This window comes from Tachyglossus aculeatus, chromosome 16 (assembly GCF_015852505.1).
Source record: "Tachyglossus aculeatus isolate mTacAcu1 chromosome 16, mTacAcu1.pri, whole genome shotgun sequence".
NCBI classification, from domain to species: Eukaryota; Metazoa; Chordata; class Mammalia; order Monotremata; family Tachyglossidae; genus Tachyglossus; species Tachyglossus aculeatus.
Window position 1 is genome coordinate 48,783,189 of NC_052081.1, and position 18,582 is coordinate 48,801,770.

At 49.0% G+C, this 18,582-nt stretch overlaps 1 protein-coding gene across 1 annotated transcript in view; it reads right to left on the reverse strand.

Moving 5' to 3' along the window:
• The window catches only part of WASF2 (WASP family member 2), a 35,032-nt gene extending 20,893 nt beyond the window's left edge, over positions 1-14,139 (reverse strand). The window contains 1 exon segment of the mRNA XM_038758417.1: positions 14,017-14,139. The gene's annotated coding sequence lies outside the window, so the exon portion shown is untranslated.
• Positions 14,140-18,582: the final 4,443 nt, after the last annotated feature.

Below are 18,582 nucleotides of genomic sequence, written 5' to 3' on the forward strand. Positions count from 1 at the left end.
CCAGACCCAACTGGCCACAGCCAGCTGGTGAGCGCCCCAGGCAAGCTCCCGCCACATCCCCCTGTTCCCTCCGTGAAGCAGCTGTCCCTGGGGCCACGGGCAGGCCTGGGCAGGCTCACCCCCACAGAAGGCGGGGAGGCGGGGAGGCCGGGGCCCTGCCCCGTGAAAGAGGGGGAGGGAAGGGGCCTCAAGCTCAGCCCCACCAGTTGGCGAGTGCCTTTAGGGACCGACGGAAGGGTCACTCTGGCCTCCCTGGAGCACCGGTGCCCAGCTGTCCGACCACAAGGCCCCAGATCTCGCCTTGGGGGAGAGGCAGAGTTGGGGCGGGGGCTGCCTGGGCCTGGAAGGGGGTGCGGAGGGCGAGCACACTGCATTCCAGCTTCCCTTCTTCCTCCTGACGGAGACTCAGGCCTCCAGCCCCTGCCAGACTTGCCCGACTCTTTGAGGGCTCGGATCGTGCCCGCTAACTCCGCTGCCCACCCCAATGCTTACAGTGCTCGGCACACAGTGAGCGCTCAATACGATTGATTGATTAGTAGCCTGGGAGTCCAAGAACGTGGGCTCTCTCACTTGCCTGCTGCGCGACCGTGGGCAAGCCACTTAACTTCTCTACGCCTCAGCTACCTCATCTGAAAAACGGGGGTGAGGACTGTGGGCCCCACGTGGGACCACCTGATTCCCTCGCCTCCACCCTAGCGCTGAGAACAGTTGCTTGGCACGTAGTAAACGCGTAACAAATACCATCATTATTAATTATCAGTGCTAACACAGTGCTCCGCACTCAGTAGGCACTCGGTGAGCACTGTTGATTTGCTGACTGGCTGGAGTTTAAAAAACTGGCATAGTGGGGAAACCCGGAGGTAATCCCTCCGGCAGAGACGGCACAAGAGGGGGATTTCTTGGAAGCAACAGCTGCTGCCACCTCCCCGACGCCCGCCCAGTTGGAGCAGGTCATCCTCTTGGGCAGGCCCACCGTTTTGGGGGTTCTCTCTGCCCGGGTAGAAGGCCGACGGGACTGGCACAATTCCCTGTTCTCCTTCACCCCTCCCTGAGGAAATCAGGGAATTGGAGCAGGGAGGGGGGCGGGAAGGGGAGCTCAGTGGGGGCCCAGCTCTGAGTCCCAAGTCCCCCGGGCTGGTCAACCTGCAGGCTGGCCCTCCCTCTGCCCAGCCGCCAAGCTCGCTCTCTTCCTCCCTTCAAGGCCCTGCTGAGAGCTCACCTCCTCCAGGAGGCCTTCCCAGACTGAGCCCCTTCCTTCCTCTCCCCCTCGTCCCCCTCTCCATCCCCCCCATCTTACCTCCTTCCCTTCCCCACAGCACCTGTATATATGTATATCAATCAATCAATCGTATTTATTGAGCGCCTACTATGTGCAGAGCACTGTACTAAGCGCTTGGGAAGTACAAATTGGCATCACATAGAGACAGTCCCTACCCAACAGTGGGCTCACAGTCTAAAAGGGGGGAGACAGAGAACAGAACCAAACATACCAACAAAATAAAATAAGTAGGATAGAAAGGTACAAGTAAAATAAATAAATAGAGTAATAAATATGTACAACCATATATACATATATACAGGTGCTGTGGGGAAGGGAAGGAGGTAAGACGGGGGGATGGAGAGGGGGACGAGGGGGAGAGGATATTTGTACATATTTATTACTCTATTTTACTTGTACATACCTATCCTATTTATTTTATTTTGTTAGTATGTTTGGTTTTGTTCTCCGTCTCCCCCTTTTAGACTGTGAGCCCGCTGTTGGGTAGGGACTGTCTCTCTATGTTGCCAATTTGTACTTCCCAAGCGCTTAGTACAGTGCTCTGCACATAGTAAGCGCTCAATAAATACGATTGATGATGATGATGGCCCTCCGATGCCCTGCAAAGGGTCCGCACTGCGGTCGCTCCCCTTTCCTCGGGTCTCTGCTCTTCCCACCTCGCCGTGCAGCTCCAACACGCCCCGGTTTTCCCGGTTCGGCGGTTTTCCCGGTTTGGCGCTCCCCGACCCGGCCCGCCAACCGGGTTGGCTTCCTGTGCCCCGGGGCCCGGCCCCTCCCTGCCTTGCAATGGCAGGAAGCTGGGGGCCTCCATTCCACACCGCGCGGCCTCCCTGCCGAGCTGGGGAAATGGAGTCAGCGTTGGGGGGGGGTTGTGAGCGTCACCCCTTAATAATAATAATGGTGGCATTTATTAAGCGCTTACTATGTGCAAAGCACTGTTCTAAGCGCTGGGGAGGTAACAAGGCGATCAGGTTGTCCCACGGGGCGCTCACAGTCTTCATCCCCATTTGACAGAGGAGGGAACTGAGGCACAGAGAAGTGAAGTGACTTGCCCAAAGTCACACAGCTAAGTGGCGGAGCCGGGATTTGAACCCATGGCCTCTAACTCCAAAGCCCAGGCTCTTTCCACTTGAGCCACGCTGCACCCCTTCTTCAAAGACAATCCCCAGCCCTAGTGTCTTTCCCTCTCAAACTCTATACGTATATATGTTTGTACATATTTATTACTCTATTTATTTATTTATTTTTCTTGTAAATATCTATTCTATTTATTTTATTTTGTTAGTCTGTTTGGTTTGGTTCTCTGTCTCCCCCTTTTAGACTGTGAGCCCACTGTTGGGTAGGGACTGTCTCTAGATGTTGCCCACTTGGACTTCCCAAGCGCTTAGTACAGTGCTCTACACACAGTAAGCGCTCAATAAATACAATTGATGATGATGATGTTGCCAACTTGGACTTCCCTAGCACTTTAGTACAGTGCTCTGCACACAGTAAGCGCTCAATAAATACAATTGATGATGATGATTATTATTTATTTATTTTTCTTGTAAATATCTATTCTATTTATTTTATTTTGTTAGTCTGTTTGGTTTTGTTCTCTGTCTCCCCCTTTTAGACTGTGAGCCCACTGTTGGGTAGGGACTGTCTCTAGATGTTGCCCACTTGGACTTCCCAAGCGCTTAGTACAGTGCTCTGCACACAGTAAGCGCTCAATAAATACGATCGATGATGATGATGATGATGTTGCCAACTTGGACTTCCCAAGCACTTTAGTACAGTGCTCTGCACACAGTAAGCGCTCAATAAATACAATTGATGATGATGATCATGTTGCCAACTTGGACTTCCCAAGCGCTTAGTACAGTGCTCTGCACACAGTAAGCGCTCAATAAATACGATTGATGATGATGATGATGATGTTGCCAACTTGGACTTCCCAAGCACTTTAGTACAGTGCTCTGCACACGGTAAGCGCTCAATAAATACGACTGATGATGATGATGATGTTGCCAACTTGGACTTCCCAAGCACTTTAGTACAGTGCTCTGCACACAGTAAGCGCTCAATAAATACGATTGATGATGATGATGATGCCAACTTGGACTTCCCAAGCACTTTAGTACAGTGCTCTGCACACAGTAAGCGCTCAATAAATACGATTGATGATGATGATGATGATGATGTTGCCAACTTGGACTTCCCAAGCACTTTAGTACAGTGCTCTGCACACAGTAAGCGCTCAATAAATACGATTGATGATGATGTTGCCAACTTGGACTTCCCAGGCACTTAGTCCAGTGCTCTGCACACCGTAAGCGCTCAATAAATACGACTGAATGAATGAATGAATCTCTGCCCGGCTTCCACTGGCACAAACAGGGCGTTGTGGGCGAGCTGGTTTCTACCACTTCCCCACCCCGCCTCCCTGCCGCCGAGGGCCGGTCACTCTGGGGCACCCCAAGGTGGGTGAGGCGGCGATGAGTGAGATCCTCATTCCTCACGGCGGCTGGGAGGGACCCGACAGGCCTTCCAGCCCAAACCCACCCGGGATCAGAATTCCGAATGCCTCCCGATCCGAGGGGAAGGCGTTCCACGGAGCTGCCTAATGCCTTCCTACTGGCCCCTCCCAGACCGAGGACTCCAGATCACGGGCAACCTTCAGCCCAGGCAGGCTCCTCTGTGCCCCCGCCTGTGCCCGCGGGAAGCAGCTGAGTTTGTTCTCCTTTTTATTTTGTGAATACGATGATGATGATGATGGCATTTATTAAGCGCTTACTATGTGCAAAGCACTGTTCTAAGTGCTGGGGAGGTTACAAGGTGATCAGGGAGTCCCACGGGGGGCTCACAGTCTTCATCCCCATTTTACAGATGAGGCCCAGAGAAGTTAAGTGACTTGCCCAAAGTCACACAGCTGACAGTTGTGTGACAGGTGAGAGCTCACCTCCTCCAGGAGGCCTTCCCAGACTGAGCCCCTTCCTTCCTCTCCCCCTCATCCCCCTCTCCATTCCCCCACCTTACCTCCTTCCCTTCCCTACAGCACCTGTATAGATGTATATATGTTTGTACATATTTATTACTCTATTTTACTTGTACATATCTATCCTATTTATTTTATTTTGTTAGTATGTTTGGCTTTGTTCTCTGTCTCCCCCTTTTAGACTGTGAGCCCACTGTTGGGTAGGGACTGTCTCTAGATGTTGCCAATTTGTACTTCCCAAGCGCTTAGCACAGTGCTCTGCACATAGTAAGCGCTCAATAAATACGATTGATGATTAAAAACAAGTCTGTCCTAAGGGGCCACCGGATTTCGTCAGGGGCCATGGGCTCGGGCGCCAAAGACATCCGGAAGGGAACCTCCGTCTCCCAAGCAGGAAGTCTCCCCTTCCTTCCTCCTGGGACTGGCGGCTTCCTTTCCGGGTTTCGGTCTCTCAAGAGTGCCGAGGCCCGGCCGCACTCGGCTGTCCGATGCCTCCCTGGGTCTCTAACCGCCCCCCGCCGCCCCTGGCCCGCCCACGGGTCAATCAATCAATCCATCAATCGTATTTATTGAGCGCTTACTATGTGCCGAGCACCGTACTAAGCGCTTGGGAAGTACAAATTGGCAACAGAGAGAGACAGTCCCTACCCAACAGTGGGCTCACCGTCTAAAAGGGGGAGACAGAGAACAAAACCAAACAGACTAACAAAATAGAATAGATATGCACAAGTTAGAGTAATAAATATGAACAAACATATATACAGGTGCTGTGGGGAAGGGAAGGAGGTAAGATGGGGGGGATGGAGAGGGGGACGAGGGGGAGAGGAAGGAAGGGGCTCAGTCTGGGAAGGCCTCCTGGAGGAGGTGAGCTCTCAGCAGGGCCTTGAAGGGAGGAAGAGAGCTAGCTTGGCGGGTGGGCAGAGGGATTGGGGGCATTCCAGGCCCGGGGGTCGATGGCGGGTCCAGTGTGGTCACTCCAGTTGCCAAGGCCACTCGCCCAGCAACGTGGCTGAGGTGCCCTTCCCCACAATGGACGGCCACAAGCCCCCCCGAAAAACATCCGGACAGGGTGACCCCACCTCAGCCGGGAAGCTAAGCCACACCAGCCGGACCTTCTGCTCTCTCGGGTCTCGGCCCCGCCAACCCGTCGGACAAGCAGATCAACCCGAAACTGAACGGGGCGGAGGCCGCCCCGGAGACACCCAACGGCACCCAATGGTGGCTTGCCGGCTCTGAACCTTACACACCCAGAGGCCCCCCAAGCAGGAAAGGCGGTCACTCCTACAGAAGGAAGCGGGAAGTTCCCGAGAAAATTGCTCCCTTGAGGGAGAGGCAAAGAGTGGTTGATGGTTTTTTATTTTGTTACTATGCTTCGTTTTGTTCTCTGTCTCCCCCTTTTAGACTGTGAGCCCACTGTTGGGTAGGGACTGTCTCTGTATGTTGCCAATTTGGACTTCCCAAGCGCTTAGCACAGTGCTCTGCACATAGTAAGTGCTCAATAAATACGATTGATGATGATGATGATGATGATGATGAGAGACCCCCACCCTGGAACAATTACTGAGGTACAAACTCTATTCTCTGGCTCTTCCAGGCTGAGTCCCACCTGATTAGCTTGTATCTACCCCAGGGCTTAGGACGGTGCTTGACATGTAGTAAGAGCTTAATAAAAATCATTATTATTAATGATATCAGGGGTTCAAATCCCGGCTCCGCCACTTGTCAGCTGTGTGACTTTGGGCAAGTCACTTAACTTCTCTGTGCCCCAGTTACCTCATCTGTAAAATGGGGATTAATCAATCAATCAATCAATTGTATTTGAGCGCTTACTGTGTGCAGAGCACTGTACTAAGCGCTTGGGAAGTACAAGTTGGCAACATCTAGAGACAGTCCCTATCCAACAGTGGGCTCACAGTCTAAAAGGGGGAGACAGAGAACAAAACCAAACATACTAACAAAATAAAATAGAATAGATATGTACAAGTAAAATAAACAGAGTAATAAATATGTACAAACATATATACATGTGCTGTGGGGAAGGGAAGGAGGTAAGATGGGGGGATGGAGTGGGGGCGAGGGGGAGAGGAAGGAAGGGGCTCAGTCTGGGAAGGCCTACTGGAGGAGGTGATTAAGACTGTAAGCCCCACGTGGGACAACCTGTTCACCCTGTATCCTCCTCAGCGTTTAGAACAGTGCTTTGCACATAGTAAGCGCTTAATAAATGCCATTATTATTATTAAGAGGAAAAGGTCTGGGGGGACTGGGAGGGTGGGCTCCCCTCCTCTCCAGCTGTAGGACTGGAACTCAGCCCTCATACAGCTCTATGGATCAACAGTGTAGGCAAGCCACCGTACTGAACGCTGAAGAGAGTATCAGAGAGTTAGTGGCCTTCAAAAGCTCACAATCTAGCAGGGGAGACGAACACAAAAGCATATTAATAAGAAGAGGAAGTGATAAAGTAAAGCAGCGATGAACACAGGTGTTACTCATCTCAGCTGGGTGGGGACTGCATGCCAGTAATAACAATAACTACTGTGGTATTTGTTAAGTGCTTAATGTGTAGCAAGCATTGTGCAAAACACTGGGATAGATCCAGGATAATGAGATGGGTCACAGTCCATACCCTTTAAGCACTTTGATAGCCTAACTTCTAGCCCCCCCCACCCGCTGCTTCTCCTATTCATAATTTATTTTATTATTAACAATAATAATGGCATTTATTAAGCACTTACTATGCGCAAAGCACTATTCTAAGCGCTGGGGAGGTTACAAGGTGATCAGGTTGTCCCACGGGGGAGCTCACAGTCTTAATCCCCATTTTCCAGATGAGCGAACTGAGGCACGGAGAAGTTGGGTGACTTGCCCAAAGTCACACAGCTGGCAATCGGCGGAGCCGGGATTTGAACCCATGACCTCGGACTCCAAAGCCCGGGCTCTTTCCACTGAGCCACGCTGCTTCTCTATAGGCTTTTAATGATTGTCTCCCCCATAGGCTAGGCTGTAGAGTTTACAGTCCTCTAGACTGTACACTCATTGGGGGTGGGGAACGTGTCTTTATTGTTATTATTATTATTATTGTTATAATGTACTCTCCCAGGCGCTTAGTACAGTGCTCTGCACACAGTAAGGGCTCAAATATGACTGAATATTCATATATTCATGTGAATAGAATATTCATATTTCTAGACTGTGAGCCCGCTGTTGGGTAGGGACCGTCTCTATATGTTGCCAACTTGTCATCATCATCAATCGTATTTATTGAGCGCTTACTTTGTGCAGAGCACTGTACTAAGCGCTTGGGAAGTACAAATTGGCAACATATAGAGACAGTCCCTACCCAACAGTGGGCTCACAAGCCCACTGAGCGCTTACTGTGTGCTTCCCAAGCTCTTAGTACAGCGCTCTGCACACAGTAAGCGCTCAATAAATCTGATTGATTGATTAAATCCGATTGAATGAACAGGTTGATGCCCCTTGAGGACAGGGATCATACCTATAATCCTACTGTACTCTCCCAAGTGCTTAGTACAGTGTTCTACATACAAATGCTTAAGAAATACAATTAATTGGAGCTGAGGTGCAGAAAAGTTATAGATGACTTTCCCAAGGTGCCACAACAAGTGGCGAAGCCAGGGTTAGAAATGGGGTGCCACTTTTGGCCAACAAGTCATCAATCGTATTTATTGAGCGCTTATTGTGTGCAGAGCACTGTACTAAGCGCTTGTCCAAGCCTGCTTGATGGTGTCCTGCCAGGCTTGCCCTATGGCACCAAAGCTGCCCCATCCCCCAGGGGCCCAGAGGGAGCAGGGAGAAGGGAAGGGTGTGGACCAGCCTGGGCCTCAATCCCAACACTCATCATCAATCGTATTTATTGAGCGCTTCCTGTGTGCACAGCACTGTACTAAGCGCTTGCACTGGTACAAGCCCATGCAACACTTTACTGTGCAACCTTTATTCATCCCGCACGCCGCAACACTCCACTACATAGCCATGTATGGATTTATATTAATGCCTGTCTCCCCCTCTACACTGTAAACTCACTGTGGGCAGGGAATATATAGAATAATAATAATAATGGTATTTGTTAAGCACTTACTATGTGCCAGACACTGTTGTTGGTGCTGCGGTAGATACAGCTTAATCAGGTTGGATGCAGTCCCTGTCCCACACAAGGCTCACAGTCTTAATCCCCATTTTCTAGACGAGGGAATTGAAGCACAGCAAAGTGACTTGCCCAAAGTCAATCAATCAATCGCATTTATTGAGCGCTTACTGTGTGCAGAGCACTGTACTAAGCGCTTGGGAAGTACAAGTTGGCAACATCTAGAGACAGTCCCTACCCAACAGTGGGCTCACAGTCTAGGAGGGGGAGACAGAGAACAAAACCAAACATATTAACAAAATAAAATAGACTAGATACGTACAAGTAAAATAAATAAATAAATAAATAGATATTTATTTAGAAATAAATAAAAAGTCACAGCAGACAGGAGGCAGAACTGGGATTAGAGTCTGGGTCCTTTTGAGTCCCAGGCCTGTGCTCTATCCATTAGGCCACGCTGCTTCTCAACTATTTATTTATACATATATTTATACATATTTATTCTATTTGTTTTATTTTGTTCATATGTTTGGTTTTGTTGTCTGTCCTCCCCCTTCTAGACTGCGAGCCCGCCGTTGGGTAGGGCTCGTCTCTACGTGTTGCCAACTTGTACTTCCCAAGCGCTCAGTACAGTGCTGTGCACACAGTAAGTGCTCAATAAATCATCATCATCATCAATCGTATTTATTGAGCGCTATGTGCAGAGCACTGTACTAAGCGCTTGGGAAGTGCAAATTGGCAACATATAGAGACAGTCCCTACCCAACAGTGGGCTCAATAAATACGATTGAATGAATGAATGAATGTGTTGCCAACTTGTACTTCCCAAGCGCTTAGTACAGAGCTCTGCACGCAGTAAGTGCTCAATAAATATGATTGAATGAATGAATGAATGAATGAACTAACTCCATTGCACTGTACTTTATTAAGGGCTTAACGCAGTGATCTCTACGCAGTAGGTACAACGGATTGTGCGGCTGGAGAAATCTAGGAAAACTCCCATTCTTCACCTGAGACCTTCCGAGCTTCCATAGGAAGTGGTCCGAGATCCCACTCCGTCTGGGGTCCGGCGGAGGGGTGACCATTAGTGACCATCAGTAGTCACTTTTAGACTGTGAGCCCACTGTTGGGTAGGGACTGTCTCTATATGTTGCCAACTTGGACTTCCCAAGCGCTTAGTACAGTGCTCAATAAATACGATTGATGATGATTATTTTATTTGTACACATCTATTCTATTTATTTTATTTTGTTAGTATGTTTGGTTTTGTTCTCTGTCTCCCCCTTTTAGACTGTGAGCCCACTGTTGGGTAGGGACTGTCTCTATATGTTGCCAACTTGGACTTCCCCAGCGCTTAGTCCAGTGCTCTGCATACAGCAAGCGCTCAATAAATACGATCGATGATGATGATTGATGATGGCCACAGAGCGAGCTAAGGGAGAATGGAGAAGCGTGGGGATACACCCCGTGACTCCCCTCTGTAATCAATCGTATTTATTGAGCGCTTACTGTGTGCAGAGCACTGTACTAAGCGCTGGTCCCCCCTCCATCAGTCCCCAAACCACCTCTGCTCACCTGGATGCAAAGAATCTTTCCATAAATCCCGGCGGGAGGGGCACCCTCTTCAAAGTCCGAAAAAGACCAACAGACCCAAGCTGGTGTGGTCCTGACCCAAGGGGTCATCGGGCCCAGCTGCCGCCACTTGGAGTCTATTGAGCGCTTACTATGTGCAGCACACTGTACTGAGCGCTTGGGAGAGTACAATATAACAATAAGCAGGCACACTCTCTGCTCCCGAGCTTAGAGAAGCAGCGTGGCTCAGTGGAAATAATAAGAATCATCAATCGTATTTATTGAGCGCTTACTATGTGCAGAGCACTGTACTAAGCGCTTGGGAAGTACAAACTGGCAACACACAGAGACAGTCCCTACCCAACAGTGGGCTCACAGTCTAAGAATAATAATGATGGTATTTGTTAAGCGCTTGCTATGTGCAAAGCCCTGTTCTAAGCGCTGGGGAGGTTACAAGGTGATCAGGTTGTCCCTCTGGGGGCTCACAGTCTTAATCCCATTTTACAGATGAGGTAACTGAGGCCCAGAGAAGTGAAGCGACTTGCCCAAAGTCACACAGCTGACAATTGGCGGAGCCGGGGTTTGAACCCATGACCTCTGACTCCAAAGCCCGGGCTCTTTCCACTGAGCCACGCTGCTTCTCCCGGAAAGAGCCCGGGCTTGGAAGTCAGAGGACGTGGGTTCTAATCCCGCCTTCGCCACTTGTCTGCTGCATGACCTTGGGCAAGCCACTTCACTTCTCTGTGCCTCAGTTCCCTCATCTGTAAAGAGGGGATGAAGACTGGGAGCCCCACGTGGGACAAACTTGCATGTCCCTCAGCGCTTAGAACAGTGGTTGGCACATAGTAAGTGCTTAACAAATGCGATCATTATTATTATTTATTAAAATGAGGATTAAGGCTGAGCCCCACGTGGGACAACCTGATTACCTTGCATCTCCCCCAGTGCTTAGAACAGTGCTTGGCATACAGAAAGCGCTTAAACAGCATCATTATTATTACTATATCTATAAGGGGAGATGGATCATCATCAATCGTACTTATTGAGCGCTTACTGTGTGCAGAGCACTGTACTAAGTGCTTGGGAAGTACAAGTTGGCAACATATAGAGACAATCCCTACCCAACAGTGGGCTCACAGTCTAAAAGGGGCTCACAGTCTGTGGCCCTCCTCACAGTCATGAGGAAACCGTGCCCTCGGCAACTCCCTAGGGCCGAGGCCTTCTTCGCTTCCTCTTCCACCCCGGGCACCCTCGCCAACCCCCGGGGGCGGCTTTTGGGGGGCAACTAACCTAGTCCGGTCCTTCTTCCACTCTGCGGCGCTGCTCGGCCTGGGCAACCCCGCCCCTGCCCTCCTCGCTGTGGGCACAGCTCTGGCCCTTGCCCACCCTCCCCATGGGCTCCTCCGTGGGCGATAATAATAATAATAACGGCATTTATTAAACGCTTACTATGTGCAAAGCACTGTTCTAAGCGCTTGGGGAGGTAACACGGTGATCAGGTTGTCCTACGGGGGCTCACAGTCTTCATCCCCATTTTACAGATGAGGTAACTAGGGCACAGAGAAGTGAAGTGACTTGCCCTGAGTCACCCGACAAGTGGCGGAGCCGGGATTTGAACCCACGACCTCTGACTCCCAAGCCTGGGCTCTTTCCACTGAGCCCCGCTGCTTCTTTTAAGGACGGTAGGCCTCGCCCTCCTTCATTCGTTCATTCAATCGTATTTATTGGGCGCTTACTATGTGCCCCGGGTCTCCTTATAGCGCCGTCCCCCATGGGGCTGCCCCTCCACCTCGTGCCTCAATGGGCAGCCTCCCCCTCCCCAGGTCCTGAGCATTTAGCACATTGCTCTGCACATTGTAAGCGCACTCATTCCTTCAATCGTATTTATTGAGCGCTTACTGAGTGCAGAGCACTGTACTAAACGCTTGGGAAGTCCAAGTCGGCAACAGATAGAGACGGTCCCTACCCAACAGTGGGCTCACAGTCTAGAAGGGGGAAACAGACAACAAAACAAAGAGACAGGTGTCAAGTGGTCAGAACAAACAGAATTATGGCTATATGCACGTGGGACAACCTGATCACCTTGTATCCCCCCCCAGTGCTTAGAACAGTGCTTTTTGCACATAGTAAGCGCTTAATAAACACTATCATTATTATTATCATTCACAAAATAAGTAGAATAAATAGAGTAATAAATCTGTACAAGTGCTGTGGGGAGGGGAAGGAGGTAGGGCAGAGGGGAAGGGGAGGAGAGGAAAAAGGGGGCTCAGTCTGGAGGAAGTGAGCTCTCAGTAGGGCTTTACCACTGCCTGATAATAATAATGATGGTACTTGTTAAGCGCTTACTATGTGCAAAGCACTGTTCTAAGCGCTGGATTGATCCGTGTGCCCCCACAGGGCTTCTCCGTGGGGTTAGTCCCCCCTCCGTGTCTCTTGGTGGGGTCGTCCTCGCCATGGGCCACTGTGTGGGCACCCCACCCTCATTCACTCAATCGTATTTATTCATTCATTCAATTAATTCAATCAATCAGTTGTATTTATTGAGCGCTTACTGTGTGCAGAGCACTGTACTAAGCGCTTGGGAAGTCCAAGTTGGCAACATATAGAGACGGTCCCTACCCAACAGCGGGCTCGCAGTCTAGAAGGGGGAGACAGACAACAAAATATATTAATAATAATAATAATAATGACATTTGTTAAGCGCTCACTATGTGCAAAGCACTGTTCTAAGCGCTGGGGAGGATACAAGGTGATCAGGTTGTCCCACGGGGGGCGCACAGTCTTAAACCCCATTTTCCAGATGAGGGAACTGAGGCTCAGAGAAGTGAAGTGACTAGCCGTGGCTCAGTGGAAAGAGCACGGGCTTTGGAGTCAGGGGTCATGGATTCAAATCCCAGCTCCGCCAATTGTAAGCTGTGTGACTTTGGGCAAGTCACTTAACTTCTCTGTGCCTCAGTTGACTCATCTGTAAAATGGGGATTAAAACTATGAGTCCCCTGTGGGGCAACCTGATCACCTTGTAACCTCACCAGTGCTTAGAACAGTGATTTGCACATAGTAAGCACTTAACAAATACCATCATCATCATTACCCAAAGTCCCACAGCTGACAATTGGAGGAGCCGGGACTTGAATCCATGACCTCTGACTCCAAAGCCCGGGCTCTTGTCCACTGAGCCACGCTGCTTCTCTGTTATATTTGCTATATTCTTTGTTATATTCACAAAATAGAGTCAATTTGTACAAATAAAATAAGTAAATAGAGTAATAAATACGTACAGACATATATACAGGTGCTGTGGGGAGGGGAAGGAGGTAAGGCGGGGGGATGGGGAGGAGAGGAAGGAGGAGGGTCAGTCTGGGAAGGCCTCCTGGAGGAGGTGAGGTCTCAGTAGGGCTTTGAATCAATCAATCGTATTCATTGGGCGCTTACTGTGTGCAGAGGACTGTACTAAGCGCTTGGGAAGTAAAGTTGGCAACATATAGAGACAGTCCCCACCCAACAGTGGGCTCGCAGTCTAAAAGGGGGGAGACAGAGAACAAAACCAAACATACTAACAAAATAAAATAAATAGAATAGATATGTACAAGTAAAATAAATAGAGTAATAAGTATGTACAAACATATATACAGGTGCTGTGGGGAAGGGAAGGAGGTAAGATGGGGGGATGGAGAAGGCTGGGGACGGGTCAGTCTGGGAAGGCCTCCTGGAGGAGGTGAGCTCTCAGTAGGGCTTTGAATCAATCAATCGTATTTATTGAGCGCTTACTGTGTGCAGGGCACTGTACTACGCGCTTGGGAAGTACAAGTCGGCAACATATAGAGACAGTCCCTACCCAACAGTGGGCTTACAGTCTAAAAGGGGGGAGACAGAGAACAAAACCAAACATATTCACAGAGTAAAATAAATAGAATAGATATGTACAAGGAAAGTAGAGTGCTCAATAAATACGATTAATTGACTATCTAATTAACTGAATTAGATTAATCTAATTGAATTAGATTAATTGAATATTCCTCCCTTAAAATAGGGAGGAAGACCCAACATGGCAGCCAGAAGAGGTGCCTCAGAGAACCTGGTACTTACCCGCCCACCGTGTGCGGCACCAGGACGGGGGGGAAAGGGCTAGTAGCCCCCTCGACGGCCAACTCGCCCCACTGAGGCCTGTCCCTCACGCCCTCAGGGAAGCCCTCGCGCTCACAACGGCCGCCATTACGCGACTCCTCACCCTCAGGCACCGCCCCGCCCTCCTATTGGCCGGCAGGGGGCCTAGCCCCGCCCCTCACGGGGATTCCCGGACTCTCATTGGCCGCCCTGCCTGCTCGTCAAACACCTTCCACCCCAAAAAAAAAAACGACAAGGGAGGCACCATCCCGGGAACTCCACCCGAGCCACTTCCGCAAATAGAGAAGCAGGGAGAGACCAACTCAAAGAGGGGGGGGACGACGACGAAGAGGGGTGAATTTGCACGTGAAGAGGAAAGGAAGCTCAGCCCCGTCAGGAAGGAAAGAAATATAATAAATTGAAAATGCGTTTGAGGAAAATGTGGAGAAGTGGGTGTTTTTAAGAGACCAGATCGGAGACACTCACTACATCAACACCCCCCACTGTCCGTAGTTGGTTTCGCCTGGACGCGTTGTGGGGGTTGAGGAAGTTGGGTGGGGAAGGAAGAGTCAATCAATAAGGCTGACATTGAGGGTGGAATGGAGTCGGGGCGGGCCGAGAAGGAGAAACTAGGGTCAAAGGCCACAGTGACCATTTGGAAAGGACTTTTCCAGGCCGTGGCCACAGCAGGGAGAAAATGGCTGCTCAGTTCCCCATCTGGGTGGCTGTTTTCTTCAGGGCAATGGCCTCCCCCAACCAGAGCCAAGTTGTCCCCCCATACCCCCAGAAAAATCTGGGCGAGCTTCCAGGGCTGGGCCCCTCCCATTCATTCATTCAATCGTATTTATTGAGCGCCTACTGTGTGCAGAGCACTGTACTAAGCGCTTGGGAAGTACAAGTCGACAACTCACAGAGACAGTCCCTACCCAACAGCAGGCTCACAGTCTAGAAGGGGGAGACAGAGGACAAAACCAAACAGACTGACAAAATAAAATAAATAGATATGTACAAGTAAAATAAATAAATAAATGGAGTAATAAATCATCAGCATCAATCGTATTTATTGAGCGCCTACTGTGCGCAGAGCACTGTACTAAGCGCTTGGGAAGTACAAGTCGACAACTCACGGAGACGGTCCCTACCCAACAGCAGGCTCACAGTCTAGAAGGGGGAGACAGAGGACAAAACCAAACAGACAAAATGAAATAAATAGATATGTACAAGTAAAATAAATAAATAAATAAATGGAGTAATAAATCATCATCATCAATCGTATTTATTGAGCGCCTACTGTGTGCAGAGCACTGTACTAAGCGCTTGGGAAGTACAAGTCGACAACTCACAGAGACGGTCCCTACCCAACAGCAGGCTCACAGTCTAGAAGGGGGAGACAGAGGACAAAACCAAACAGACCGACAAAATAAAATAAATAGATATGTACAAGTAAAATAAACAAATAAATGGAGTAATAAATATGTACAGACATATATACATATTACAGGTGCTGTGGGGAAAGGAAGGAGGTAAGATGGGGGGGATGGAGAGGGGGACGAGGGGGAGAGGAAGAAAGGGGCTCAGTCTGGGAAGGCCTCCTGGAGGAGGTGAGCTCTCAAAAATGCCAAATGACCCTCCGCCTGATTCGAGTCTTTCTTCCTCGTAGCATTTCCTGCCTGCCCGCTCGAAGACCCGTTTCTCTTTAGAGCCCAAACTCCCACCGGGTCAGGCCTGCAACCCGTACTCACTTTTTTGGTGGCGACATAGAAATACCGCTTGTAGGGGAGCACCGCCTTAAATCTGCTCCCACGCCCCCAGAAAAATCTGGGCGAGCCTCCAGGGCTGGGCCCCTCAGATTCATTCATTCAATCGTATTTATTGAGCGCTTACTGTGTGCAGAGCACTGTACTAAGCGTTTGGGAAGTACAAGTCGGCAAACCCCCCCATCTTACCTCCTTCCCTTCCCCACAGCACCTGTATATATGTATATATGTTTGTACATATTTATTACTCTATTTATTTATTTATTTTACTTGTACATATCTATTCTGTTTATTTTATTTTGTTAGTATGTTTGGTTTTGTTCTCTGTCTCCCCCTTTTAGTCTGTGAGCCCACTGTTGGGTAGGGACTGTCTCTACATGTTGCCAATTTGGACTTCCCAAGCGCTTAGTACAGTGCTCTGCACATAGTAAGCGCTCAATAAATACGATTGATGATGGGCAGAGCCAAGGGCAAACGTGGTAACTGCAGTAGAGTGTCTATCATTCATTCATATTTATTGAGCGCTTACTGGGTGCAGAGCCCTCAGATTCATTCATTCAATCGTATTTATTGAGCGCTTACTGTGTGCAGAGCACTGTACTAAGCGCTTGGGAAGTACAAGTCGGCAACATATGGATTGCCCATGGGCAGAGCCAAGGGCAAACATGGTAACTGCAGTAGAGTGTCTATCATTCATTCATATTTATTGAGCGCTTACTGTGTGCAGAGCATTGTACTAAGCGCTTGGGAAGTCCAAGTTGGCAACATATAGAGACGGGCCCTACCCAACAACGGGCTCACAGTCTAGAAGGGGCTGCTCACTCCCTTCTAATTCATTCAATCGTATTGAGCACTTACCGTGTGCAGAACACTGTACTAAGCGCTTGGGAAGTCCAAGTTGGCAACATATAGAGACGGGCCCTACCCAACAACGGGCTCACAGTCTAGAAGGGGCTGCTCTCTCCCTTCTAATTCATTCATGCAATCGTATTGAGCGCTTACCGTGTGCAGACCACTGTACTAAGCACTTGGGAAGTACAAGTTGGCAATATATAGAGATGGACCCTACCCAACAGTGGGCTCACAGTCTAGAAGGGGGAGACCAAGAACAAAACAAAACATATAAACAAAATAAATAAATAGAATAAATATGCACAAATAAATAAATACGGTTGATTGATTGATTGATTGATTGATTATCTCTCCCACCAGGTCCTTGCCAGCCTACCTCTGATTCCAAAGCCCGTACTCTTTCCACTGAGCCACACTGCTTCTCATCTATTTCATCATTCATTCAATCATATTTATTGAGCACTTACTGTGTGCAGAGCACTGTACTAAGCGCTTGGGAACTACAAGTCGGCAACATGTCGGCATCATCACCTACCCCTTGCCTCTGTTCTCCCTCTGACCTGAAACTTCCTCCCCCTTCATGTCCAACAGACCACCACTGTCCCCCCCCCACCTTATTCATTCATTCAATCGTATTTATTGAGCACTTACTGTGTGCAGAGCACTGTACTAAGCGCTTGGGAAGTACAAGTCGGCAACATATAGAAATGGTCCCTACCCAACAACGGGCTCACAGTCTAGAAGGGGGGAGACAGACAACAAAACAAAACATGTAGACAGGTGTCAAAACCATCAGAATAGAATTACAGCTATATGCACATCATTAACAAAATAAATAGAATAGTAAATATGTACAAGTAAAATAAATAGAGTAATAAATCTATACAAATATATACAAGTGCTGTGGGGAGCGGAAGGAGGTAGGGCAGGGGGAAGGATGGGGAGGAGGAGAGGAAAAAGGGGGCTCAGTCCTATTCTATTATTTATTTTATTTTATTAATATGTTTGGTTTTGTTCTCTGTCTCCCCCTTCTAGACTGTGAGCCCACTGTTGGGTAGGGACTGTCTCTATATGTTGCCAACTTGTACTTCCCAAGTGCTTAGTACAGTGCTCTGCACACAGTAAGCGCTCAATAAATACGATTGATTGATTGATTGATTGATTGGGAAGGCCTCCTGAAGGAAGTGAGCTCTCAGTAGGGCTTTGAAGGGAGGAAGAGAGCTAGCTTGGTGGATGTGTGGAGGGAGGGCATTTCGGGCCAGGGGAAGGACGTGGACCAGGGGTCGATGGCGGGACAGATGAGAACGAGGCACAATTATTGAAAGCCCATCTCCTCCAAGAGGCCTTCCCCAACTAACCCCCTAATTTCCCTTATTCCCTCTCCCTTCTGCATTGCCTAACCACTTGGAACTGTTCCTTTTAAGCATTTGATATTCACCCTATCATCAATCGTATTTATTGAGCGCTTACTATGTGCAGAGCACTGAACTAAGCGCTTGGGAAGTACAAATTGGCAACATCTAGAGACAGTCCCTACCCAACAGTGGGCTCACAGTCTAAAAGGGGGAGACAGAGAACAAAACCAAACATACTAACAAAATAAAATAAATAGGATAGATATGTACAAGTAAAATAAATAAATAAATAAATAGAGTAATAAATATGTACAACCATATATACATATATACAGGTGCTGTGGGGAAGGGAAGGAGGTAAGACGGGGGGGGATGGAGAGGTGGACGAGGGGGAGAGGAAGGAAGGGGCTCAGTCTGGGAAGGCCTCCTGGAGGAGGTGAGCTCTCAGCAGGGCCTTGAAGGGAGGAAGAGAGCTAGCTTGGCGGATGGGCAGAGGGAGGGCATTCCAGACCCTACCCTCAACCCCACAACACTAATCATCATCATCAATCGTATTTATTGAGCGCTTACTGTGACTAATACGT